Genomic DNA, 12720 nt, shown 5'->3' with positions numbered 1-12720 from the left:
AATGTTAAAACAAAAAATAAACAAAAGGTTGGTGCCCCTAAGAAAAGACATTGAAACTTAGGGAACAAAACTAAAACTGAACTGGCTACAAAGTAAACAAAAACAGAATGCTGGACGACAGCAAAGACTTACAGCGTGTTGAGCAAAGATGGCGTACACAAAGTACATCCGAACATGACAATCAACAATGTCCCCACAAAGAAGGATAGCAACATCTTGAATATTTTTGATTGCTAAAACCAAGTAGATGCGGGGAATAGCGCTCAAGGAAGACATGAAACTGCTACAGGAAAATACCAACAAAACAGGAGAAGTCACCAAAATAGGAGCGCAAGACAAGAAGTAAAACACTACACAGGAAAAGAGCGAAAAAGTCCAAATAAGTCAGGGTGTGGTGACAGTACACCTACTTTGAGACAAGAGCTATAGTGATACATGCTTGCTTATGCTTTAAAGTCATATCCAACAATTACGACAACGACTTTTTACTGTCAACTGAGTTTCATTATTTTATGATTTCTGCTGATGGTGTGCCTACGGAATTTTTCCATGAAAAAAATGTGCCTTGGTTCAAAAAAGGTTGAAAAACACTGAACTAATGTGTATATTTTAGGCCATTGGTTTTTTGTTTTATTTTTGCAAAAATATATATATATATTTGTATTGCTATTTTTATCTTTGGTGTGAACATTATTATGTAAACTCAAAGTTATTATTATTATTTTTGGTTCTTTGTTGTTGCTATTTTTTGTATTACAACATTTAATTATTTGATCATGTTGTACTGCATTGTAATCTTTTGTTTTGTGATTGTGTGATGTTTTTGCCTGGACCCCAGGAAGAACAGTCTTCACTGCTATGTAGACTAATGGGGATCTTTAATAAAGTAAACAAAAACTAAACTAAACTAAACTAAACTCTTCCTTTGTACTTGCTTCTATAACCAGCAGTATATTGAGCTTCAAAAAGATAAGGTTGCAAATCCTCATTTGTGCAAAAATAGTCATCTTCGTTGTCTGTTACCAAGTCTGCCATTATTAGAAAGCACACTCGCGTTTGATTCCGGAAGTAGGAACACAGACGTGCGCAGCTATGGAAACAGCAATCAATGCGCGGAGTAAATCAGTCATGTAAATGATTAAAATGATCAAAAGTTAAAGTTCCTGGGCCTATAGTGATAATCAGCCATGTTTGTTTTTGCGTGCTTTGAACCAAAACCCTTTGAGGTAGGAGCTCGGGAGCTTCAAGTGGAATATTTCCTACCACCCAGCAGAATGGAATGTCGCGTAAGTAAAGAGAGGAGAAGAGGACCCGATCAGTCATAGCTTTCCACTGGGGCAAGCATAGCGGGGAGGCTCTGCGTGTGCTTTAGTGTCCAGGCCGTGCCGAGAAAATAAATGAGGTTTGAGCAGGAAAGCGCTCTTAAGATGGCATCTCCATGTGTGGTGGAGAAGTTCAGGTGATAAACACTGAGGCCGAGGGAGGCTCGCCTGTTTAAGGAAACAATTGGCTGATGTCCTCCAAGGGGGGGAAGCGCGGCCAGAGGTGGCACATGTTCGACCGCTACGTGACTTATGGCACATAAGTCATGGTGCTTTTACACATTTTTTTCAGTATGATTTTTTTGGGGGAGGAAATGCAACAGAAACATGCTGCGCATTAAAGATGTTGTAATAGAATAGAATAGAATCGAAAGTACTTTATTGATCCCTGGGGGAAATTCAGCGCCACAGTTCGCTCACAATAGACAATAATAATAATAAATAATATATAACATTTATAACATTTATCATATGTATAATATATGAATAGTATAAATATTATTCTACATATATTCTACATTTAAGTGCAGTCAAGAAGGAACATATGCATTACACAGTCTGATGGCTGTCGGTATGAAGGACCTCCTGTGTCGTGTTGCATTTAGGCATTTAATGACAAACACTTTGAGAAGGTGAGTATGAACACTCAATTTTAGAAAGAATAGCAACACTAAAATAATATTGGGCGGAAGTGAGAGACAATTAATGACACAGTTAATGCATTTGTTTGAATGCAGTAGTTTATTAATTTAACATGTAACCACAAGTTAAAAAAAAAGGGTGGAGGAATGGAATACAATTATATTAATTTAAGTGCAATCCCATCGCTAAAAAACGCAAATGAAAGCAATAGTTTATCTAGTTTAATTATATTTGACATGTAAAGTCAATGCAAAAGTAAGGTAAACAATATACATAAATGAAAAAAAAAGTGTATATATTTATATATATTTATTTATTTATATATACTGTATAGTTTCCAAATTAGGCACTTTCTGTTAGACCAAATTGATTATTATAAATATTATGTACTAAAATCTTAGCTGTTCCTCTTCAAATCTGAATTATGTAATATTGCAGCTCTTTTTGGCTAGTTATCTTGCTTATTGGAATTAAAATATCTCACGTATTAGTTATATTTACAGTGATTAAATATAAAATATAAACTTTTTTAAAGACTGTACAAATAACTCATTATTTAATTATGACTTAAACAGATTAAATGTCTGAATTCAAGGTTAAGAAAATATATGTATTCCTTTTTGATAACAGTATATAGCACAGATTTTGTAATTACAAATATCCATCCATCCATATTCTACTCCGTGTCCCTTATGGGGTCGCAGGTGGTGCTAGAGCCTATCTCAGCTGCCTTCAGACAGAAGGCGGGGTACATACTGGACAAGTCGCCACCTCATCGCAGGGCCAACACATGAAAAACTAGATAATATATTTCTCTTTATAAAAATGTTTTTTTTAATTGACTAACATGATGTATATTTATTTTCTTACCATTCTTATATAATAATGTTAATAATAATAATAATAATAATTATAATATATCTAACTATTAGGGATGCTGGAAATAATTGATTTAAATCTGAATCGCGATTCTATTTTATTTTGATTCTGAATCCATTTGGTATTTTAAAGAAGCGTTTAGATGATTTTTGTATTTTATTTTTATTATTATTTTATTATATTAAGAGTACGTTTTTAAAAAGACAATCGTTGCACTTAGTTCAGTACCAAAGAGGAGCTTATGTAGCCGACAACTTGTTTTGAAATTTTTTTCATAATAATTTATATACCAAATAACAGATTGGGACAATAAGTTTGAATCGAAAAACAATTCTGAATCGAAACGTCATCCCAAGTAACAGAATCAAATCAGTTTTTTTTAAATTACCATCACCTCAAAATCTTCTCCTGACATAAATCTTCAGGAATCCAGTTTGTTTTAACGAGAGGGAAAAGCGGTGGGAAATGGATGGGTGAATTTACTAATCTACTAATTACAAAGTATCACACATCATGTCTGAGAGCTTTTGAAAACTTGGCGGTGATTCTTTAGGTTCTCAGAATAAGCAGTTAACTTGGTAACTGGCTCTGAGTTGACTTGCAGCGGTTCTCTCATGCAGGTACTTTTGGGGGTTTGTGTGTTTTTGTCATGTGTATCCATTTTCTACCGCTTATTCCCATTTGGGGTCGCGGGGGGCGCTGGCGCCTATCTCAGCTACAATCGGGCGGAAGGCGGGGTACACCCTGGACAAGTCGCCACCTCATTGCAGGGTCAACACAGATAGACAGACAACATTCACACTCACATTCACACACTAGGGCCAATTTAGTGTTGCCAATCAACCTATCCCCAGGTGCATGTCTTTGGAAGTGGGAGGAAGCCGGAGTACCCGGAGGGAACCCACGCATTCACGGGGAGGACATGCAAACTCCACACAGAAAGATCCCGAGCCTGGATTTGAACCCAGGACTGCGGACCTTCGTATTGTGAGGCAGACGCACTAACCCCTCTGCCACCGTGAAGCCCGTCATGTGAAGCATTTATTTTTAATCCTGCTGTGTTATGTGATTGTGGCATTTTTTTAAAAATTTGCAGCATTTTCCAGATGCATTAATTTTTTGCGCGCTTTTAGTTTGGAAATATCAGTGTTGACTTTTCCACTGTTACTCTACTTAATTTGCATTGCGATGCTGATTAAATGTAATTGTAAAACCAATTTTACATAGGCGAAGTACAGATAACGTTTTAGTCAACATTTTAATATCTTGTCTCATGGTCTCAGAATACATTTATAATCAGCTACAATCCGTATGGTTTACTACTCAGTTGTAATACACAATTCCACCAATTGTGGCAGTAATGACGATATCAAAACAAACAGAAGAAGTCTGGAAATAAAGTCATAAAGAAGTTTTTAAGCGCAAAAATTATGACTAAAGTGGTGAAGCTGTATTTTAATTTGCACTTTTAATTTTTTAACAGTTTATTTAAAATGTATTTCCGCTATTATTATTGTTTCCATTTTTATACATTTTAGCAATTTGTTAAGGTATGTGAATTTATTTTTTATCAGTTTTTATGGGTCCCTTCTTTTGCAGTATATTTGATTAGCATTTATTTTTGTCATCCACCTGACCTAAGTCTTGATAATTACCTTTGCGTTTAACACATGGTTTCATATCATTTGACAAGGTTTATCCTGTTGAACTGTAAGTAGGTAAGATATAAATATTGAACATAATTCAAATCAAGAGTAAGATTACTAATTCCGTGTCAATATTTGTTTAAGTTTAAGTTCTACTACTTCTGTCGTAAAAAGTTGGGCCCCGAGGTCTAAAAGGTTAAGAATCATGGCCTAACAGACACATAATGGAGAAAGAACAGGAAAGTTCCATATGGTCCCCAAGTCGTGTTTTATAGGTACTGCTAGAATTGCATTTCTTTATACTGTTACTTTATCATTATGTGTGTTTTTGGATACAATACATTTATGCCAGCATTGCTCCGGTTTCTATGGTTATCACACACTTTTTTTGTCGTCGCTTAATAATTAGAGGATTTTAAATTTCTCTGTGACTTTTAAGACATGTTTTCCAAAAAAGTGTTTTTTAGTTCAAAGTTTCCATTGCACCTCAGAGAAAAAGACAAAAAAACATTTAGATTTTGACCTTCCATTGGACTTCTGAAGCCATTAAATGATGAAACCATCTCCTTTTTAAGCTGGTAGATCTAATTAGAAGAACACATTTGCGTTTTTATGGATTTTTTTTTACTTTTTAGTCAGGCCTTCTTGTCGATACGGTTCAAGTGAAACATTTTCCCGTGGCTACAAAACAAGACTCCTTGGTCACATTAAAAGACGAATGAATGAGAGCTGCGGTGCACTATTCATGCCGGCTGTTGTTTTTCAGCTGAGCAAGGTATGAAAGCCCATCTGTGACTCAATGTGAGGCGTGCCATAAAAGAGCAAACACGTGCAGCATGTAATTGTAAATGCTTCTATATGGGGACCATCAATGAATAAAACATTTTTAACTTTGTCCACGCTACATTTTCATTAGCCGTGATTCGGGCGCGAACCGATTGCTAGCGGTTGCATATTTTCGAGGTAGCAGCTTTGAATTTTTAATGTTAATTACTCACATTAGCATCGTTGTTATTATTCACTCAGCACTCTAAGTGGCCGAGTGCACTGGGAATATAACTCGCCAATTTATGCTGCAAAGATGATGGATACTTCAAATGTTGAACTTGCTTTGGCCTGCCTTTATGTTCAAAATGTGAATGACTAGAAAGGCTCTAACATGGCTAAAATGCCAAGGATAAAGAAACGACTGTGGCAGTTCACATATGACAGCATCATAGTGAAAGCAGAGTGGAGTGGCAGTGCACAGAAAATTGATTTACCGTATTTTCGGGACTATAGAGCGCACCGGTATAGAAGCCGCAGCAACAAAATTTTGGAATAACCCTTTCCCCTCCATATATTAGCCGCATCGGACTATAAGCCACAGATATATACGTTGTGAAATTATTTATTTACACAGAAAGATAAATGTTTTCTTTACATCCTTGAACTGTTTCCAAATGGCGTCAGTAACACAGCAGTAAAACGGATGCTCAAACAAAACACAAGTCATTTTCAAGGACTCACTAGCTGCGAAGCTCGCTCTTCCATCGGCTAAACAGACTCAATATGTCCACGGTGACATTTTGGTAAATTTACTGAGAAATTGTCATGATCCGTGGACCGGATCATGTTTTTGTTATGTTCTGTTAATTATGGACTCCTTTAGTTCCTGTTTGTGCACCTCCTGTGTTTGTTGCCATGGTTTCTTATTGTTATCACTTGTCTCTGGTGTTCGGGACAGTCACTTATCTCTAATCAGAGGCATTATTTAAGCCTGCCTTTACCAGTCAGTCGGCCTGGCGTCATTTGTTTGCCTCATGCCCTGCCACGTAAGTCTTGTTAGTTTCATGCCACAGTTACCTGAGTATTCCACGTACATAGTTAATGCTAAGTGTTTGCTACATGCAACTGCTATGTGATTATTCCTGTCTCTAGTCCATGCGAAGTGTTAGCCCTAGCTTCCAGTGCGATCGCCACTTTTTTCCTTTGTCTTGTTTGTTTTTGTTTTTAGCGCTTCTCTGATTTTTGAGGAATAAATCATGTTTTTACCTGCACGCCTTGTCCGGAGTAGTCCGTCTGCATTCCTGGGAGAACGACCCCGCAGTAAGCTGGGAAAACCCCATCATGACAGAAATGTGTCAAACTGAAACAATACAAAAATAATAACATTGTTAATTTGATAATATTAACACAGCCACTTGTAAATGTGTTAGCATATTAGCTAATGCTAACAACGTTCGCTTGATTACATTATGATAGCACGTACAAATATTCATGGAAACACTCCTACAGACAACACACATGGGACGGTTTCGTAAGTAAGAATTGTTTTAGTTAAATTGTAAAACTTACAAATGTTGCTTAGAGTGATGAATGAAGAATCCATACGAGTAGAAAAACAATGGACGGCTAAAAGACTAAGACTGAACGGCACTTGTACTTCCGGTTAAAAAACAAATTTAATGGAAGGACGCCGGAGCACCTAGAGTGACCAAACCTGTTCAAAAATGGTGCCATAGCACAAACAATAATACATATTTTCAGTTTATTTACTTGTTTTATTTTGAAAACTATTTGCATTATGGCTGTCAGCAAAGAAAAATCCATACTTTTGCCAAACAAGTTAAACCTAACAACACAAATGGGATAATAGTATAGCAATAGCATGAATGCAATATTGTTTTCTTCTCCTAATGTTGCACAAGGTAATGCCCTCCTTGCCGATGAAGGACGCTCACTATGATGTCATCTAAAGAGACACGGCACAGTTGCATTAGAAAACAGATCTTTCTAATAGATGTCCGTGTAGCCTTGAAATGTCACGATACCTTAAAAAAGGACGAGCGGTGGATGACATACACGCTGCTCTTGATCCGTGGAGTTAATGAACAATGGCCTGCGTGTCACTGAATCACCAGGAACAAATGACTAAGCTCTTTTTGTCTGACATCTAAAGCCTCAAAGCACAGACTTCTAAACGTGAGCAGAGGAATTGCTCACACTTTTGTAAGCCTAATGACCACAGCTTTTACTCGAGTTACAATATAGGAAACACAAAAGACACGATTATAAATAATCACTAAGGGTCAATAGTTTGCATTTCAGTGCTATATTCTAAAGACTCAGCAAATTTGTACCAAAATAGTTTGACGAAGACCGAATTGTACGAAAACGGAAGCAATTTTTACCTCAAGAAATACTGCAAATCCAATTAATTTGTTCCAGACACCCAGACGAATGAATGCAACACAAATTTTAGAGAGAAGAATTCCATATGTGCAAGCAAAAAACACTATGAAATACATACAAGAAAACAAAATGTGGGTAGAATGTGTACGCAGAAAAGCCGAATGCAGATGATGTCAAGTGACCAAATATACAACTTATGTGTACACGCGTAAATTGAGTTGAAATGCTAGGGTTAACATACTAATAGTTACCATGTTTGACATAACAAAATATTTGAGCTTGAGGATTACACCTGCAAAATTAGCTTAAAAGACCCACATGCTAACATTAACATGTTAAATTGTTCATGTTTGGTGATCATGTTTTGTTTGGCTGTGTTCTGTTTGGTTTTTGCACTCTGTCAGTTCCTGTTTTTTCACTCCCTGTTTTGTCACCATGACTACCAATCAGTTCACCTGTCCTCACGACTCATGCACCTGATTCTTTTGAACTCACGCACTTGATTTCAATCACCACATCACTATTTAAGCCTGTCATTTTCTGTTGGTCGACTTGGCGACATCACACTCCTGACACTTTTGATTGCTCACTTCTTGCCATAGTTTCATGCTTTTCATGTCACAGAAAGTGTAATTTTGTTTCATGTCCTTAGTCTCTTTATGTGTTAGTTTTTGTTCCTGGGTTAAGCTTGTTCCTCGCCTTGTGCGCGCCCTTAGTTTTTTGTAGTACTTTTGAGTGTTAAAATTAAATAATCTTCCTACCTTTTACCGTTGTCCGGAAAAATCTGTTTGCGCCCTGGGAGAACAAACCTCGCCGCAAGTTGTTACCCTTGACAAAAATGCTAATTATAGTCATTTGACTCTGAGACGTATAACTGAAAAATTAGCTACAAATGCCATCATGTCAACATAGCATGTGTCAAGTAACAACCTACTTGAGTCTGGAGTGTACACCGGCAAACAGCAAGCTTGTTAATATTGATGCACCTAAACAAGATTTTACACCTGTGATAAGATACTGATATTAGAGCTTTCAGTAGGCCAACTGGCCAATATCGATATTAATCCGATATGATATCAGCACTAATACATAGTAAGGTGGTACATTAGAAAAAGTTTGATCAAGTGAAATTACTTAGAGAACAATGGTAGGTTTGAAAAACACTAACCTTGTGACAGACATATGCTGTCTGTAAATTTAAGTGGAGAGGTAATTGTTTATTTGGCCACATCAAATGGTCGAAATACTTTGTTAAATCAAGGTCATGGTGCAGTAAGTTGAATGATGCGGACACAATTGTTACTGGATAATTTCCAATACATTTCTGCCTTAGAGACTTTGTATGTGTAAGTAGTAAGCAGCTCTTAATTTTTGATACTTGTTCTATTGAAAATATGCTGTTTTAGACTGCATTATTGTTCAATTCCTACACATTTATATCTGTTGTGTAGCTGTTCGATCCCAGTAGTCTATATATAACCTATAATGTTTACCTTTTGTAAAAGAAAAGATCAAATGTGTGTAATTATTGAAGAAAATTTAGATGTTAACTGGCTGTACAGCTTTGCACAGTACAAAAAAACTGTCAGAATTAGTTGGTGACGAACCCCAAGATGCAGAGACGGAGGCAGGCATTGAATAAGGAAACATGGTTTTAATATAAAATACTAGAACAAAACCAAACAAAGGGAACAAACAAAAAGCACGCACGTGGGCGGATAACAAACTAAGAGAGCTAGCATGGGAGTTAGAAAACAAAAAGGAACTTTAGCATGGCAAACAGAAGTTGTACTTGTACTTAGAAAACAAACTGGAAGCAGGGAACAAAAGACAGTAAGCTAAAAACCGCTATCAAACATAGCTTAACGCAACGCTGCATTGACACGACAAGATATGACACGACAGGTAGCAATGACAAGTGCAACATGCAATACAAAAATCCAGCAGTGACTGGATGGGAAGACAGGTCTAAATAGGAGCGGACTGATTGACACCAGGTGTGGCCAGGTGCCAATCAGCCGCAGCACTCAGGGAGAAAGACAGGAAACCAACAAAATAAGAGCGCTGACAGAAAACACCACACACACAGAGGAAACAAAGACAAATGCAGAGGAAAAAACTAAAACATAGTCAAACTGTCAGAGGCAAGCCTGACAAAAACACTGCAATACTGCTTGTATTGGAGATTTTAGATGCAAGTTGATATCATCCGATTCTTGTCCCCCCCAGTCTCATTACACATTTTTTTATTTATTTATGTGAAATTTATTTTTATACTTTTTTCATCAAATTTGAATGTAATCTGATGCATGTGTTGTATTAAAACTATTTCATGGAAAACAGATTGATGTGTTTAGTGTAAAAATGACAAATTCAACATAATCAACACGAAATGAACACTTTAATTTTTTAACTCTGAATGACTGCCTTACAAGACCAGCACTAATGCGGTGCGCCACGGGTGAGAGTAAGAATGTTAAGGGAAATTTGCCATTATATTCTTATCAGTGACAGAGCAGGAATGGGGCTTGCGCATTTTTTTAAGCGCGGGATCTGCATACTTCCTGGTCAAGATCGTCAATTTTCTACCATACTCACATCTGATGTTTATAAAGAGTGTGATGAATAATTAATGTATTGTATTATCTACATTCACAATAAACACCTTTTATTACTCTGATATGCTAACACTTTGATAGGAGTATGTTGTTTTTTTTGCTAGAACTTCTCTCAACATCAAAAAGAAGCCATTATTTGATTCTCCAAGCCTATTTTGCATGTGCAGCTGCAAAAATAACAAATAAAAGAACATCGGGAACCATACACGAAGGGTAAATATTTGCATTGCGTTGGTTTGGACAAACGAGGGCAGGAGAGGAATACAAAAAAAGACAATTATGCATCTGAAAACAAAGCTGCAAACATGTATTGGTTTACACGAGCGTCCAATGTTTTGTAATGGGTTTGCCCGTGTAATTCTATTCATTCACATGACAATATGGAGGGACAATGAGTGGGTTAGTAGGTCAGATCGAGTTTGTTTGTAAAGTAATAGGTGCGACACCTGTGCAGCCTTTGTGAGGATTTAGTAGGATTACATAGAAAAAGTATTGCACTATATTAGATGGACTTTAACAAGTTTTTTGTTTTTAATAATGGATGTTTTGTTATGATGCTTTTGGGAATCATTGGCCAATTCTGTATCATTTCCTACGCAAGTCGAGGGTCCAGACATTTAAATGTTCAATTGCTAAATGATTGGTTGATTCTTTGCTCTCAGACACTGGTGTGAATTATAAAGACAATATTAATTCTCGTCCTTTAGTGTGCCCTTAATGTGGGACGGATCGATGATGTCACACTTCACTTCAACGATAAACAACACAGTGCTATTGCCTCCTCCAAAGAGGTTATGTTTTTCTCTGTGTGGGTGGCTACACTTTTGGATAATACTACTTGAATTATTGTTATTTGGGGAAACCACTCCAAATTGTTTATACTAGGTAGGATTAATTTAATTTATTTGAACATGCTTACATGGTTGGATCGGCATACAGCTCATGTTAACAGTTCTCAATTCAATGTCCTTGAGGGCTGTCCAAACTATGGCACGAGTCCAATTAGCAATTTGGCTGGGCGCTTTCATTTAATATACAGTCAATGGTCTGATAGCTGCCATTCTGTCGCCATCTGGTGGACAACAAAACTAACACAAGTTAGTGGCCATTAATTGTACATCAATGTGAACTCAAGCACAGCATTAACTTTTACTACCCTATGCAAACAACCTTCCCTAGTCATGCTGTAGAAAAAATAATCGCCCAAAACAAAAATTCAACAAAAATGGTCACACTTAACACATCCTGCTCATCAAACTTTGTGGATATTATAAAAAAAAGTCCAATCAGCATAAAATATCTAAACTATATCCATTTAATTTAGTTTGATTAACAAAGGTTGTCACGGAAGTAAAAAAGACAGGGGTCAACTTTTCACATACTCTTCATAACCAATTATAATAAATAATTATTATATATTATATATGATATCCATTATATTATTATAATAGTATGTAATCATATATATAACAAATATATATATATATATATATATATATATACACACATATATATATATATATATATATATATATATATATATATATATATATATATATATATATATATATATAGTTACTTTGCATGCAGTCAGCTTTTGACCGCCGGCCAAATTTCTTAAGCCCAATGTGGCCCCTGAGTCAAAAAGTTTGGGCAGTATAGACTTTTTTTTTTTTTACAGTTATAAAAAATGTAACAACAGATAAAATAGAGACAAATACAAAACCAGTATTTTAAAAAAAGAAACAATTGTAAAGTCGTTATACAAAACCAGTATTTTAAAAAAAGAAACAATTGTAAAGTCGTTACAAAATAAAAGATAAAGAGTTTCCTTTTGTTGGACCATTTTTTTATTTATTTTTTCCAAATTATTTAATAACAAAAAATACTCTCATTGTCAATTATGCTCCACAGATATATCATTTGAGTTTTGTGGTAATTCTTCCCTGGTCTCACTTTGGCACTCATGTGGCCACGCCCCCATTTGCCTACTTTTAATCTAGTGCTGGTCTACAGTACGTCTCCTTTTATGTCTTCCTTTCCTGGCATTTTTCCTGTCCCGTTTTGTTTGTTTTCGGTACAGGAGTAATGAAGTCTGCTTGACAAGCTGCCCTTGTCCTCTACGTTCAGAGCGTGGCCTCACGGAAGAAGCGCCGTGAGATTCATGTTCCGTGATTTAATCAAATAATGCGACAGAAATGGATGGACATGAAAAAGACAAAAGATACCTCTGCCAAAAATCCAAACTTCATGTACATATCTTGAAAAGGACTCCCTTGAAAAAGAAGTTTTTAAACTCAACGGGATTTTTTCCTGATTAAACAAGAAAAATAAAATTAAAAATAGGAGACTTATTATATAAGTCAAAAAGAGTAGGCAGCAGCTCACACATTCTCATACTTTCTGTAACATCCAGGAAGAAATGTCAGCCAAGAATTG

At 36.1% G+C, this 12720-nt stretch overlaps 1 protein-coding gene across 1 annotated transcript in view; it reads left to right on the top strand.

Annotated features, from left to right (window-relative positions):
- The window catches only part of kcnk3a (potassium channel, subfamily K, member 3a), an 83582-nt gene that overhangs the window by 17687 nt on the left and 53175 nt on the right, over positions 1–12720 (top strand). The gene's annotated exons all lie outside the window — the stretch shown is intronic.

Source organism: Nerophis ophidion, linkage group LG24 (assembly GCF_033978795.1).
Source record: "Nerophis ophidion isolate RoL-2023_Sa linkage group LG24, RoL_Noph_v1.0, whole genome shotgun sequence".
NCBI lineage: Eukaryota > Metazoa > Chordata > Actinopteri > Syngnathiformes > Syngnathidae > Nerophis > Nerophis ophidion.
Note: the sequence above shows the minus strand (reverse complement) of the source record. Positions and strands in the feature narration are given on the sequence as shown.